The sequence below is a fragment of the Callithrix jacchus genome, chromosome 9 (assembly GCF_049354715.1).
Source record: "Callithrix jacchus isolate 240 chromosome 9, calJac240_pri, whole genome shotgun sequence".
In the NCBI taxonomy this organism is placed as follows: domain Eukaryota; kingdom Metazoa; phylum Chordata; class Mammalia; order Primates; family Cebidae; genus Callithrix; species Callithrix jacchus.
In genome coordinates, this window is record NC_133510.1 from 81,505,067 (window position 1) to 81,521,327 (window position 16,261).

Consider the following 16,261-nt stretch of genomic DNA (forward strand, 5'->3'; position numbering starts at 1 on the left):
AAAGTTGCATTGCCAAAAACACCATAAATAAAATAACATAGTGACTGAGAAATAATATTTAAGGCATAATACATTCAAAAATTAATTGTTCTAGTATATGGAGATGTTAAAATTTGAGGAAAATAAAACTAACAATAAATTTTTTAACTGCACAAAATACATGAACAGGCTATTCCAAGCAAGAAATGAAAATGGTCCTTAAAATGTTGAGAAAAGGTGTTCACCCTTACTCATGATAATACAGGAGAGCATTAAAATGATACCTCTCAGCATTTATCAAAAATCTAAAAATTTGACAACAGACTCAGTTGTATGGAAACAGTAATATTCATGCATTGCTCATGGAAATGCAACAAGTTTTAATGCTGAAAAAGCAACAAGTTTTAATGGTGAAGAACACAGCAATATCTGGAAAAATTTTAGGGAATTTATTACTCTTTCACCCAATAGGCCACTTGTAGGAGTCTATCCCAAATATATACCAGCAAACATATAAAATTTCCTAGGCACAAAATTATTATTTGTGGTAATATTTGTAGTGGCACATGATTGGAAACAAATATCTCTCAATATGGAACTGATTGGTAAACCATAATCACTTACATAATGTATTATTAGATTGGGGCAAAAGTTATTGCCATTTTTGCCATTACTTTTACTCTCAAAAACTGCAATTACTTTTATACTAACCTAATAATATTACACAACTGCAAAATGTGAAGAACATATCCCTAAGCTGATATGTAGTGATCTGCAGTATATAATATGGAATTTAAAAAAAGAAAGGTGAGAAACAGTGTACAAAATATGCTTTTTTGTATAAGAAGGGAATAAATGAATACATGTTTTCTTACATTTCTAAAAACATTCACCAGGTGGATAAATTTTACAATAATAATATAAAATATATTTGATACCTATAGAAGAACTGAGAAAATAAGTTCAAGGATCTAGTGAATAAAAGATCAGACAATAAAGTATCTATTACAATACTGTTTTTGTTACAACTCTTACATTTCTGCACTAAGCTTAACATCACTGGAGAAACAAGGAAAAGACATCTATCTCTACTTTCTGTAAGGTGAAAACGTTTGCATCATGCTTAGGTCAGAGTACAGTTTGTTTTTAGTTGAAATATTATTGACACTATGGCTACTGAAAATTCTTCAGATAGTGCCAGTATTTTGAGGATGAGTCCTACTTTTTTCAATCTGGCAATTTTCTTTCTTTTTTTCTTTCAATATCTTTATAGGGATCTTAAAGGAAAAGAAAATCCAGAAACTGCATTAGATTGCTCACAAAATGTACACATTAACTAAATTATGGAATTCTACTGTTAGTATTTATTATATTCCTAAAATCTAACAAGGTATGTACTACTTAGTCTTCTTCTTAAAATGGTTTGGCTAATCTTGTTTATTTTATTCAGCTGATATATTCCAATTCAATCCTGCAAAAGAATAGAACATTTTCCATTTGAAGTTTTACTTAAAATTGCTTACCTCTCTAATTATTAAAGAAGACTTTAAAGATTTAATTGTTCTTGCAAGTCCAGATCATGGTGTACCTCCTCATTTATAAGGTTTATAGCTCAATAAATAACTTCCATAATATAATTTTGTCATAATTATTGTTAATTCTTTTCTCAATATTTTTTATTTTTGTACCAATTTTTATATAGGACAGCTATTTATTTTGGTATATTTAGTTTTTATCCAGACTGTGCTATCCAGTTAATTCAAATAAATGGAACAGCATGTTGTCTGCAAGTATTTATGATTATGATGCCAGGTTTTCAAAAGTTATAACCAACATATCTGATTTGTGGATTATTGACCTAATAAAATATCAGGCTAGTAATTGTTTTCTCAATTCAAATTAGAATGAGAATGCCTTCAGAGTTGCATTTAAATATGATGCTGGCTGTTCTTTGAATTAAGAGAGAACTTATCTATAGTTTAATATTGGAGATTTTCTGATATTCTATTCTTTGGACCCACTTTAAAAAATGGGAATTCCAGCAAATCTCTTAGGAACACATCCCAATAATTAATCAACTTAATTATCAGGAAATATATTTATAACTCATTTGAATCCCTAGTGCTTCACTTCAAATCAACTACATCTAATACTATCCCTCATGAATTAAGGTAGTTCATTATAAACATTTTTCTCTATAGTAACCCAGCTGACACAATATTGGAAAGAATTAATTATATCTGATCTCAACCTCCTCTCTGCTTGGATGAAAAATAAATAAAACTTACTTCATATGGTACTTATATGTCTCTGAACCATCACCAAAATTTTCTTTGATGATTTTTCAGAACAGGGTAAATAGTCATATTCTTTCCAAATGCTTTAGTGATCTTTATGTGAAATGTTACCATGGGGAAATTTCTAAGTGATAGCAATAATAGATAACTTGAATAATGAGATCAGATAATTTGAAAATCCATTCTATTTAAATGTGTGAATAAATAAGTTAAATGTTAATATAGCTAAAAGAAAATCTAGAGATGCTAAATATGAGTAGTTTTTATAATGCCAATAAAAATATCTTACTAAAGGAAGAATGTCTATTATTTGTTGGAGTAATTTCAATGCAGGTACAACTAACTAAATAAAAAAAGAGAACTACGAAGACATGGACTTTAATAAACAATATTCTCAATTATTAATAATTAAAAATAATTTTATTTTACCTTAATATTTTAACAATATAATTCATATATTTATATTCTATTCTGAACTTCAAATAACTAAGGAGAGTTGAGAATATATATAGTGTGTGTGTGTGTGTGTGTGTGTGTGTGTGTGTACATATATGGGGAAAACTTTCGTGCAATTTAGAAAAAAGTAATTTAACTTTTAGGCAAGTTGCATTCTTTTAAAATATCAGATTGGATTCCTGTAATTGACATGCATCTGAGATTAAGCAATTCATGAGTAGAAGATGTAGATATCAAGAAACACTGACTTTATCAGTGAATCCCAGGTTAATTTTGTTCTAACCCTCTGTGTTCGTTATTCTTCATATGAAAGTTATTATTCCTTCAGTTATTCTCCTATATGCTTCAAAAATATTCAGTGAAGAGTATGCTCATTGAACAAATACATCATGGGATAGGGTACAATTACTGTTATTACTTTCAATTCCTTATATAACTGTATTTTTATGCATGAAAAATGTTCAAGTGTACCCTTGGCCTGATGCTGCAAATAATTTGGTTGTAATTTTTAACTTTATTATACCAGAAAAATGTTAATCAAACGAGAATATTCTAATTTTACTCTAAACAATCATTAGGTAAAAGAAAATTCTTGGGAAATGAGATTTCTGACTTGAAAGTAAATACTTAGAAAATTAGTTTAGCTATATGAAAAATGTTAAGTATGCTGCATGAAAGGTTAAATTTGCCCATAAAATATAACCATGGATTCTGATTACTAAGGATAATGTTAGATGATTCATCAAAGGTAAATATAACGATTGGAAAGTATATATTAATTAGAATGGACTTTGTTCAATTAGTAGTTAAATGCATATCAGGGCAATAAGAATACAGATTATGAATATAAGACTATATGGTCTGAAGTTCTAACCTTAGAAAATGAGGTAAAACTTTTTTCTAATCTTTGTATACAAAGATTGGGAAGCCCAACACACACACACACACACACACACACACACACACACACCTGGTATATTGCTTTCAGAAACAGTTCTCAAGACTTGAGACAGATACAAACTTTGTTTTAATTCATTGCTAGGTTTCCTGCTTGGTTTGGTAGATTCTAAATAAAGCTTATTTCATGAATAAACGTATATTTTGTTAAAATCAGCTGAACGTATTTTTGATCAGTGCACATTTTAAAACTAACTCTAATAATGAAACACTTAGGGTAATATTAATCTTACTTATTTCAAAATTTTATTTTTATTTCAAAATTAGTTAACTTTATTTGCCTTAGAAACTAAAAATTATAAATCTCTGAATCATATTATTTAACTAAAATTTTCAACTTGATGAAAGCAATGACTTACTCTCTTGGTAGTCTTCTAGATGTGTGCATTTTGCTTCAATATTTATCTAAAGAAGCATTTTATAAGTATCCTAGGACTGTCTTTATCACTGGAAAGCAGTACGTTAAATATAAAGTCCTATCCTAAACTAACATTGTTCATCCTGGGTCCAACACTGATAGACAGCTATTCCTTCTTCACAGATTGTCAGTGACCTAGCAAAACATGCAGAAGTTCTAGCAATCAAGCAAAAGAATTAGGTATTGGACTCCTAAACACTGAGTGTACTGTGATCACCCATCATGATTAAAATAAAAAATCTTTCAAGTGTCACTAATTTAAATAGGGCTTTGTTGTTTTATAACATTCAATGGACCATTCAGAATAGCTGAATGGTTTTTTTCCTCTTATTATAGCACCAGTTAATTCAGCCATTACAAAGCAATTCTTCCTAGTTTCCTATGGCCTAAGCGGAGTTGAAATATGAGGGGAAAATGGATATTATTGATTACTTTTGCTTTTTGTCCTTCTAATTTGGGCTTTTCAGTGAAAATGGATTGGGAGAGCAGTGGTTAGTATGCTTTTTATTTAATGATATGGAGGAAGTGCTGATATAACTGATGGTTAATTCTGCTTTGAAATGTAAAAGCTTCTCTCACAAACACGGGCCATTTGTTTTTTGGAATAAACAAGTGAGAGTGTAAGGGCTGTTACAGGTAATTAAGGCTGATAGTAAGGATACATTTAATTGGTTTTCCTGATTTCCAAAACAATGCATTTTCACCTCTAGACTCAGCTGCTTCTGATAATAGAAGGAAAGAAAGAAAGAAGCAGATGGCATTTATCTGGCACATAGATGTTTTACATGCACCTTGAATACTCGTTCATTCAACACAGAGTTATTGAGTTCTCACATGACAATTGCTGTTAATAAATACTTGCAATATAATAATGAACAATACAGATAAACTTCTTACTCTAAGGAGTTTATAATCTATAAGGAGAAGATGGGAATTTAACAAACAAACTAGAAAAAGTTCTATATAGATGGACTTTTAATTTTGTCTAAGATGTGATAGCTTGCAACAGAAAAATGCTCCACTAAAGAACAAAAAGACAATCCTGATAAAATAATTTTTACACTATAGGAATTAGGGAACTACTGAGATAACCAGAATTAGGGGGATGTAATCCCTGAAAAACAAGCAGTTTCAAGCTTAAGCAAACCAACATTTTGTAACCAGTTTGCTTAGGATTCTAAGCACAGGCTATAAACTGATGAACACAGCATGGACCCAGAGAGAAGGCCTCTATTACTAGATCAAGAAGCAGCATGTAGCTTTTATTGTTCCATGGAGATAAAGTGACAAAAAATAAAAACTTAGATTGTTAGTAAGAAGGGTGGAGCGAGAACTGATGCCAATATCATCTCAATTTTCACACAGGATATTTGCCAAATTTTAAAACCATGTAAGATGCAAGATTGAGAAGCCAAGCATAAACTCTAAAAAATTAAAGACACTTTTCAACAGTCTCCATGTTAAATAAATCAGGATTGAGGTTCAGAGCTCATTTGTGAACACTTAAAGTGTGGTGGAGAATTAGATCCAAGATTATAAGTAAGCCAAAAGTAGATAAAACCTTAGTAAGACTGAAATCCAGCTTCAAGCTCAACCTTGATTGGATTATAATAACGTATCTGCATTCTATATGTTTAGCAATAGAAAAATTATACACATTTGGAGAACCTCCAACTCCTTAACAATTTTTCATATATAATATCTAATAATTTTTTAAATCATATGCTCTTAAAAAGGCAAAGCTCCGGCCAAAAAAAAAGAGAAAAAGTAGATAATTTAAAAAGACTCATAAATGACATTGATTTTGGAATTAGAAGACAGGAGTTAAATATAGCTATGATTAACATGTTCAGGAAAATAGAAGAAACGTTAGAAAAACATTTTCCTGAGATACTTGGAATTTATGCTGTCAAAAACAAAAATTAGTTGAATTGGCTTTAAAAAAAAAAAAGGACCAGTGACCCCAGTGGGAAAACTATTCAAGTTCGTCATTTTCTATAACTGCTACAGCACATAAGATCAAAGGATCAGACTGTGTGACTTTTTAGATCAGTCCCACACTCTATGGAAATGTTTTCAGAAGTTCCTGGATCTGTAATCCCCAGAAGTGAAAACAAAAGAAAGACAAAGCAGCAGAAAATTAGAGGAAATGAATCCCACAGAAACCTCTACATCCACAGAGGGAAGAATCAAGATCATGAAGTCCAGAAGGCACTTGACTCTTATCTTTTGCATCTCAGAAATATGAGAACCTTTTGCAAAAATTCTTTTGGTCACTTAACAGAATTTCTTTGCTTCTACTATTTTGTGCATTGTAATGTATGAAATAGCTTATGCTTACATACACTGAAAATTATGATAGTTGTGTGTCTATGTGTCTTTGAAGATATAATAGAGCTCTCAGCTAACCTAAAATATACATGCAGTGAGACTTCTGCCAAGATGGCCAAATAGGAACAGCTCCGGAGCATAGTTCCCAGTGAGAGTGACACAGAAAGTGATTGATCTCTGCATTTCCAACCGAGATACCAGGTTCATCTCAATGGGACTGGTTGGACAGTAGGTGTAGCCCAAGGAGGGAAAAGCAAGGCAGGATGGGGCACTGCCTCACCCAGGAAGTGCAACAGGCCAGAAGACCCTCCTCCCCCACCCAATGGAGGCCATCAGGAACTTTTCTGGCTATTCCAGCACTCCAGTTCAGATGCTGTGCTTCTCCCAGTATCTGAAGACTTCTGCTGGGCCAACAGACCAAGAGACTTCCATTGGGCCAACAAGTGCTGTGGGTTTTCAGCACACAACTGGGTAGCCATTTCAGCCAGGGCCACAGGTTTCCAGCGCAAACCTGGGCAGCAATTTTAGTTGGTGCCTGGACTGCCTGCGAGACACAGCCGCTCTTTCCCCTGAAAAACAGGGGCTGAAGGCAGGGAACCTAGTGATCTGGCTCAGTGGGTCCTACCCCCACAAAGACCAGCAAACTGAAACCCACTGGCTTGAGAATTTTGCAGCCAGCACAGACGATTGAGCTTGACCTGAGATAGTCGAGCTTGGTGGGGGTAAGGATGTCTACCATAACTGAGGCAGTCTGCCATTACCGAGGGAGTCCACCATTATTGAGGCAGTTCTAACCTTACCTGTGTAAAAAAATCAAAAGAAGTTTACACAGCAGCTGCAGCAGCTCAGCAACACCTCTGCAGGCAGACTGTGACTAGACTCCCTCCTTGCTGGACAGGGCATCTCTGAAAAAAAAAAAAGGTAGCAGCCCATTAGGGACTTATAAATAAAGCTCCGCCTTCCAGGACAGAGCACCTGGGAAAAGGGGCAGCTGTGAGTTGTGCTGCAGCAGACTTAAACATCCATGCCAAGCAGCTCTGAAGGGAGAAACAGATCTCCTGGCACAGCACTTGAGCTCTGATAAGGGACAGACTGCCTCCTCAAGCAGCTCCCTGACCCCTGTATATCCAAGGAGACACATTCAGGAGAGCTCTGGCTGACATTTGGCATGTACCCTTCTGGGGCAAAACTACCAGAGGAAGGAAGAGAAAGTAATCCTTGCTGTTCTGCAGCCCCCATGGGTGATTCCCAGGCAAACAGGGTCTGGAGTGGACCCACAGCAGTAATGCAGCAGAGGAGCCTGACTGTTAGAAGAAAAACTAAAAAACAGAAAGAAATAGCTTCAACACCAACAGAAAGGATGTTCACTCAGAGACCCCATCTGAAAGTCACCAACCTCAAAGACCAAAGATAAAAAAATCCACAAAGATGGGAAGGAAGATACCAGCACAAAAAGGGTGAAGTCACCAAAATCCAGAATGCCTCTCCTCCTCCAAGAAATCACAACTCCTTACCAGTAAGGGAACAAAACTGAATAGAGAATGAGTTTGAAGAACTGACAGAAGCAGACTTCAGAAGGTGGGTAATAACAAACTTCTCGGAGCTAAGGGAACATGTTCTAACCCAGTGCAAAGAAACTAAGAACCTTGAAAAAAGGTTAGATGAAAGCTAACTAGAATGACCAGCTTAGAAAATAATGTAAATGACTTGATGGAGCTGAAAAATACAGCACAAGAACTTCACAATGCATACACAAGTTTAAATAGCTGAATCAATCAAGCAGAAGAAAGGATATCAGAGATTGAAGATCAACTCAATGAAATAAAACAAGAAGCAAGATTAGAGAAAAAGGAGTGAAAAGAAATGAACAAAGCCAAGGGATTTGGTATTATGTGAAATATGGGATTATATAAAAAGACCTAATCTACATTTTATAGGTGTACCTGAATGTGACAGGGAGAATGAATCCAAGCTGGAAAACACACTTCAGGATATTATACAGGAGAACTTCCCCAACCTAACAAGGTAGGCCAACATTCAAATCCAGGAAATACAGAAAACACCACAAAGATATTCCTCAAGAAGAGCAACCCCAAGGCACATAATTGTCAGATTCACCAGTGTTGAAATGGGAAAAATGCTAAGGACAGCCAGAGAGAAAGGTCACGTCACCCACAAAGGGAAGCCCATTAGACTCACAGTGGATCTCTCCACAGAAACACTACAAGCCAGCGGAGAGTGAGGACCAATATTCAACATCCTTAAAGAAAAGAACTTTCAACCTAGAATTTCATATCCAGCCATACTAAGTTTGATACATGAAGGAGACTTAAAGTCTTTATGGACAAGCAATTACTGAGAGATTTCATCACCACCAGGCCTACCTTGCAAGAGCTCCTGAAGGAAGCACTAAACATGGAAAGGAACAACCAGTATCAGCCATTGCAAAAACATACCAAATGGTGAAGACCATCGACACAATAAAGAAACTGCATCAACTAACAGTCAAAACAACCAGCTAGTATCAAAATGGTGGGATCAAATCCACACATAACAATATTAACCTTAAATATAAATGAGTTAAATGCCACAATCAAAATACTGACTGGCAAGTTGGATAAAAAGTCAAGACCCATTGGTGTTCTGTATTCAGGAGACCCATCTCACATACAAAGACACACATAGAGTCAAAATAAAGGGATGGAGGAAGATTTACCAAGCAAATGGAGAACAAAAAAAAAAGCAGGAGTTGCAATACTAGTCTCTAATAAAATGGACTTTAAACAACAAAGATCCAAGAGACAAAGAAGGGCATTACATAATGGTAAAGAGATCAATGCAACAAGAAGTATATAGATGCACCAAATACAGGAGCACCCAGATACATAAAACAAGTTCTTAATGACCTACAAAGGCACTTAGACTCCCACAAAATAATAGTGGGAGACTTTAATACTCCACTATCAATATTAGACAGGTCAATGAGAGAGAAAATTAAGAAGGATATGCAGGACTTAAACTCAGATCTGGACCAAACAGACCAAATAGACATCTATTGAACTCTCCACCCCAAATCCACAGATTATACATTCTTCTCAGCACCACATTGCACTTACTCTAAAATTGATCACATAATTGGAAGTAAATCACTCCTTAGCAAATGCAAAAGAATGGAAATCATAAAAACCAGTCTCTCAGACCACAGTGCAATCAAATTAGAAGTCAGGATTAACAAACTCACTCAAAACTGCACAACTCCATGGAAACTGAACAACCTGCTTTTTAATGAGTACTGGATAAATAATGAAATGAAGACAGAAATAAAGAGGTTCTTTGAAACCAATGACAACGAAGACACAATGTACCAGAATCTCTGGGACACATTTAAAGCAGTGTCTAGAGGGAAATTTATAGCATTAACCACCCACATGAAAAGCAAGAAAAGATCAAAAATCGACACCCTATCATCACAATTAAAAGAACTACAGGAGCAAGATCAAACAAATGCAAAAACTAGCAGAAGACAAGAAATAGCTAAGATCAGAGCAGAACTGAAGGAAATACAGAATAAAAAAAAAAAAAAAAAAAAAAAAAAGAACCTTAAAAAAAAAAATCAATGAATCCAGGAGCTAGTTTTTTGAAAAGATCAACAAAATAGACAATCCACTAGCCAGATTAATAAAAAACAAAAGAGAGGAGAATCGAATAGATGCAATAAAAAAGGATAAAGGGGATATCACCACCAATACCACAGAATACAAACTACCATCAGAGATTACTACAAACAACTCTATGCACATAAAGCAGTAAAACTAGAAGAAATAGATAAATTCCTGGACACTTACACCCTCCTAAGACTAAACCAGGAAGAAGTCAAATTCCTGAGTAGACCAATAACAAGGGCTGAAGTTGAGGCAGCAATTAATAGCCTACCAACCAAAAAAAGTCCAGGTCTAGACAGGTTCACAGCTGAATTCTACCAGATGTATGAAGAGGAGCTGGTACCATTCCTTGTGATACAATTCCAAACAATACAAAAGAAGGAAATCCTCCCTAACTCATTTTATGAGACCAATATCATCCTGATAACAAAACCTGGCAGAGAGGCACTTAAAAAAAGGAAATTTTAGGCCAATATCCATGAAGCACATCAATGCAAAAATCTTCAATAAAATACTGGCAAACAATGCAATAGCACAGCAAAAACTTATCCACCATGATCAAGTAGGCTTCACTCAGGGATGCAAGGCTGATTCAACACACACAAATATATAAACGTAATCCACCACATAAACAGAAACAAAAACAAAAACTACATGATTATCTCAATAGATGCAGAGAAGGCCTTCGACAAAATTCAACACCCTTTGTGCTAAAAACTCTCAATAAACTAGGTATCAATGGAATGTATCTCAAAATAATAAAAGCTATTTATGACAAACTCACATCCAATATTATGCTGAATGGGCAAAATCTGGAAACATTCCCTTTGAAAACTGGCACTAGACAAAGGTGCCCTCTCTCACCACTCCTATTAAACAGTCTTGGAAGTTCTAGCCAGAGCAATCAGGCAAGAAAAAGACAGAAACTATTATGCAATGTAAAGATATTGAAGAAACTTTTACACCCATTACTGTGTGAATAAGCCAATCTGAGATTACATATTGTAGGATTTTAACAATATAACATTCTGGAAAAGGCAAAACTGTGGAGACTAAAAAGATCAGTAGTTGTCTGGAGTTGAGCTGAGAGTTGAGGACGGCAGAATTAGTAGACAGAACATAAAACATTTTTAAGGCAGTGAAAGTATTTGGTATGATACTATTATGGTGGATACTTGTCATTCATTATACAGTTGTCCAAAACCACAGAATGTACAACACCAAAAGTGAACCCCAATGTAAACTATGGACACAGGGTGATTATGATGTGCCAAGCCAGTTCATCAGTTGCAACAAATGTACCATATTAATGGGGAGGCTATGGATTTCTGGAGGCAGGGGTATATGGGCCATCTCACTACCTTCAACTCAATTTTGCTGTAAATCTAAAACAGTTCTGAAAAATGAAGACTATTTTTAAAAAGTCCTGCGCTCATGGAAGTTATGTTGCAGTGGAATAGAAACAAAATTTTTTAAAAAAAGAGAAAAAATATAGTATATTAGATGATGATAAATAATATGTGGAATAATTAAGCCAGGTGGAGGCAGAGAGATTCTGTTGAGACCGTTGAAATGTTAGGTGACAGTAGGCAAAGCTTCATTGAGAAGGGGATTTTGACAAAGGACATAGAGGAAGTGAGGGATTGATCCATACAGATGAAAGGGCATTACAGCCTTGGGGTGTAAAGATCAAAAGTCTTGAAGCAGAGATGCATCTGGCTTATTTCAGGAATAGCAAGGAGACTAATGTGTCTGAAGTGGTGCACAGCATGGAGAATGGGTGTATGGCCAAGTAATTCTGGGAATTGTATCAGACAGGATAAAGCCAGATTACATGTCAGTAACTCACAGTAATATAATCTCAGAGGCATAAGGCAATAAAGGTTGCGTTTTTACTCCCGCCACACATATATATATTTATTATTATTATTATACTTTAAGTTCTGGGGTACATGTGCAGATCTTAGAGGATTGTTATATAGGTGTACACATGCCATGGTAGTTTGCTGCCTCCATCTCTCCATCACCTACATTAGGTATTTCTCATAATGTTATCCTTCCCCAATCTCCCCATCCCCCAGTATCCCTCCCCTGGACCCCCATTCCCCAACAGACCACAGTGTGTGATGTTTCCCTCCCTGTGTCAATGTGTTCTCACTTTTCAACACCCACTTATGAGTGAGAACATGTGGTATTTGGTTTTCTATTCTTGTGTCAGTTTTCTGAGAAAGATGGTTTCCAGCTTCATTCATAACTCTGCAAAGGACATGAACTCATCCTTTTTTATGGCTGCATAGTATTCCATGGTATATATGTGCCACATTTTCTTTATCCAGTCTACCATTGATTGGCATTTGGGTTGGTTCCAAGTCTTTGCTATTGTAAATAGTGCTGAAATGAACATACATGTGCATGTGTCTTTATAACAGAATGAGTTATAATCCTTTGGGTATATACTCAGTAATGAGATTGCTGGGTCAAATGGAATTTCTAGTTCTAGGTCCTTGAGGAATCACCACACTGTCTTCCACAACGGTTGAAATAATTTACACTCCCACCAAAACTGTTATCTTTTTAAATGAAAGAATATACATTTTACTGTATTTGTGAATGTGTTACAGTAACATAAACACAAAACAAAAATTCAGTTGAATAAGAAATACTCTTTTAATGTATGATTATTTATAGGAAAATGTTTTTGTACTAGAAATTTGTTAGTGTGAGTTCACTTCTTAAGTTTGTTTTTCATCTAAGAGCTGAAATCAGGAACTTTGAAAAGATGGAAGATTTAATTAAGAGATAAGCATGGGAATAGTTGAAAGAGAGAAAAAATAATAATGTAGCCAGATAACCCAGGCATCAATTTTTTCAGTCCTGAAAACGTTTATGGCCAAAATATGCTAAGGACTCAGTACCACACCAGCTTTCTAAACTACAAATGTCTCCAAGAATGTCAACAAATTCTGGGTCAGTGAGTTGGATCTTGGCATGAGAGTGTTGGTTTTAGATGAACAAACAAGGTAACACTCATTTCACTCAGTTGTTTTAGACCAAATTCATATTCATTAGATAAACTTTGTGGAATTCTTATTATGTTCTAGAAAACCTACTAGATATTTTTGTTTAATTGTGTAATTTAATCTTCATAAAAATCTTGAAAGAGACAGAGCCAGGGGTGAAATTCAGCTCTGCTTGACTATATAGCACAGAGAGTTCGTCAGATACAGTCTTTTGATGGACAGTGAAATGTCCCAGTAGGACACTGAGGATGGTTTTTTGTTTTATATTGGGAAAAGAGGTAGAAGGAATGCTCTTCAGTGCCAAAATCTATGCACAAAAATCTATAAACATATTATTATTTCTATTTTTTAAAAGGAAGTTTATTGGTCTTTAAATGGCTCAAATTGCAAATAAACAAATCGGATAGTGGTATCAGCCTAAGACAGGTGATGCATCTTTATCAGTTGGCTTCATAGCACCTCAGTACCCAGGAGAGGAAAGACATCAAAGCAAAGTCACAATGTTAGTAGTTAGGACCCTTAGTTAAATAAGACTAATGAGTACACATGGAGATTGCTGGGCCTGCTGACCAGTGTTCCATTGGTTACGAATTCTGCACATAGCACAGCCTATATGAAAGATGTACATCTCAAACCCTTTAAGAATAAATATTTAACATGAGAAGCTGGATGTAATATCTAAAGAGTGAGTTCCTAATAAGCCTATATTGACTTTACATACACACCTGTTACCTGGAATGCCTGAACACATATTTGAACTGTTGAAAGTAGGACTGAGCAAAAAGAAAAAAAAAATACTTTGTTGAATCAACTGTCCTAGCCCCACTGCAAAGAGGAAAAAAGAATCTGACACTGGCATATTTCCCATGGAAATTACATCTCCAAATAATAGAATTCTTCCAGCAGGAACACCACGAAGTGGTGACACAGCCTAATGTTTGGTCAGTGTATGTCAAACGTATTTTCTGCACTGTACCCAGGTTTTACTGCTTGATGATAACTTCTGAAAATGTAGCTACAGTCTTCTTCATTATGAACATAAAAAGACAAGAATTACTCCTAATAATTCCTATATCAAACTCTAACTTCATTAGTACAAACTTAGAAATGAACAGATAGCAAGCATGAATATTTTCCCAAAGTGTTCTAGTGCAAAATGCACTAGCACTATTGACATTTTCTTCCTCTTCCCTGCTCCCAGGAGATTAAAACCTTAACACTTGCGTGCTCACCACAGGAAGAAGGTGATTTCCAAGGACCAACATCTTAGAGAAAAAGAGGGTTTTTTCAAACATAACTGGTGCTGAACCCTCGCAGTCCAAAATTCTCTTACAAGTGCATGCTGGTCCTTCATTTTAGAAAAACTTGCAGTTTATTAAAAGTGATCAAAGAGCTCTGGAATATTATTTTCAAGAAACAGAGTATGGCACACATTTTAAATTTGGACAGACTCCTAGCAGACAGTTGCTTCTCAAAAATCTTCTATACAAACCTGTACTCCATGCTGTGCATATGTTTTCTCACCAGGACACACGAGGCAGTGGAACCCTGGTGTCAGTAGGAACACATTCAGAGTGATATAATTGGGTATTTTTCAATTTCTAAATTAAGGTATATTCAAAATATTCCGTGAACAAATTTACACCAATTTTCTAAGTTGATCACCAGGTAATTAAAGCAGATTCACAGATGAATTACTCTCACATTAACTACATGCAACAACCATACCAATAACCTTTTCTGCTAAATTTTGCATGACAGTGATTTTTTTTAAAAAGTGGTATAGTTTAACTATCATGTTCACAATTGTCATTTTTCAAAGTAGTAGAAGACCAAGACATTTTTAAATGATATAAAATTTAAACTTTATAAAAAACACCAGAGAAAGTCACCTTTCCTCCCATTTCCCACCCCTTTCTCACCTCTTTATTTAATATTTCAAGAAAGACTGCCAGAGAAATACAAGCTCACATGCTACATTCAGGACCATGATAAATGTTGGCAATAATGAAATAAGATGAACTTTGCTTCTTGGAGAAGCCAATTCTTTGTAAAGTAAACTTGACTTTTATTGCAGTTCCAATTTATGCTTTACAACAATTTCCAAATGTTAATTTCAGTTAAATTGAGCCTTCAATGGCAATATAAGAGATATAATGGTCAAGACCAAATATAATGGTCAAGATAAGAGAGAAGTTTGGACATTGATTATAAAATGCAGCATCTTTCTCTAATTCTCTTGGCTGAACTTTTCGTCTTCTTTTTTCCATTCTTTTCTTTGCTGTCTTCCATCTTTCTCACCCGAATTTCTCATTAAATCAAAAACCACCTTGTCAACATTAGCTTGTGTTTTAGCAGATGTTTCCACATAGTTAACATTCCACTGGTCAGCTCTGTTTTTTGCCTCTTCAACAGAAACCTGCCTTTTATCTTCTAAATCTGATTTGTTACCAACCAAATGGAACATTCTCATCTGCTTTTGCTCTTAAAATCTCCTCCCTGAAGTCAGCTGTAGCTGCAAAGGATTCTATTTCTGTAATGGAGAAGACACAGAGGAACCCCTCCCTGCTTTAGCTGTCTCTAATTGCAGCTTAGTCCTCCTGCCCAGCTGTTTCTAAGATATCAATCTATACTTCCTCGCCATCCAGTACTATTTTCTTCTGATAGCTGCTTTCTTTGGTAAGCTTATAACTCTCCACAAATTCATCGTCCGTGAACTGTAGAGTCAGAGCTGCCTTGCCCATACTGGCACTGCCCACCGTGATGCCTTGGTGCAAGGCCAAATTATTCTGATTCTTGGGCTTCTTTGCGGCCATCTTGTGTCCTAGTTCTCACCAACAGGTTAGGAAGAATCTGCACCTCCAGCCAGTCAGCCGCCCGAGGGCGCGGGAAGTAGCCGGTGCATAGCTCCCGCTGGTGGGGCTCTGCGCTTGTCACCTGGGAGGCCCTGCACTGGGAGCAGCCAAAGGAGGAGTTTCTATTATTCCTATTTCACCTATGAGGAATATGATCGTCAGTTTGCCAAGTTCACTAAGTTTTTAAGAGGTAGAACCAGAATTCTTACCCAGATAGTTCTGTCTTTTGGTGCAGTGCTTTTCAAATATTGTGCATGAGATTGACTAGAATATATTATTAAATGCA

The 16,261-nt window shown here is 35.5% G+C and overlaps 1 pseudogene; it reads right to left on the reverse strand.

Moving 5' to 3' along the window:
- Positions 1 to 15,328: 15,328 nt before the first annotated feature.
- LOC100390405 (ras-related protein Ral-A pseudogene) lies at positions 15,329 to 15,936 on the reverse strand (annotated as a pseudogene).
- Positions 15,937 to 16,261: the final 325 nt, after the last annotated feature.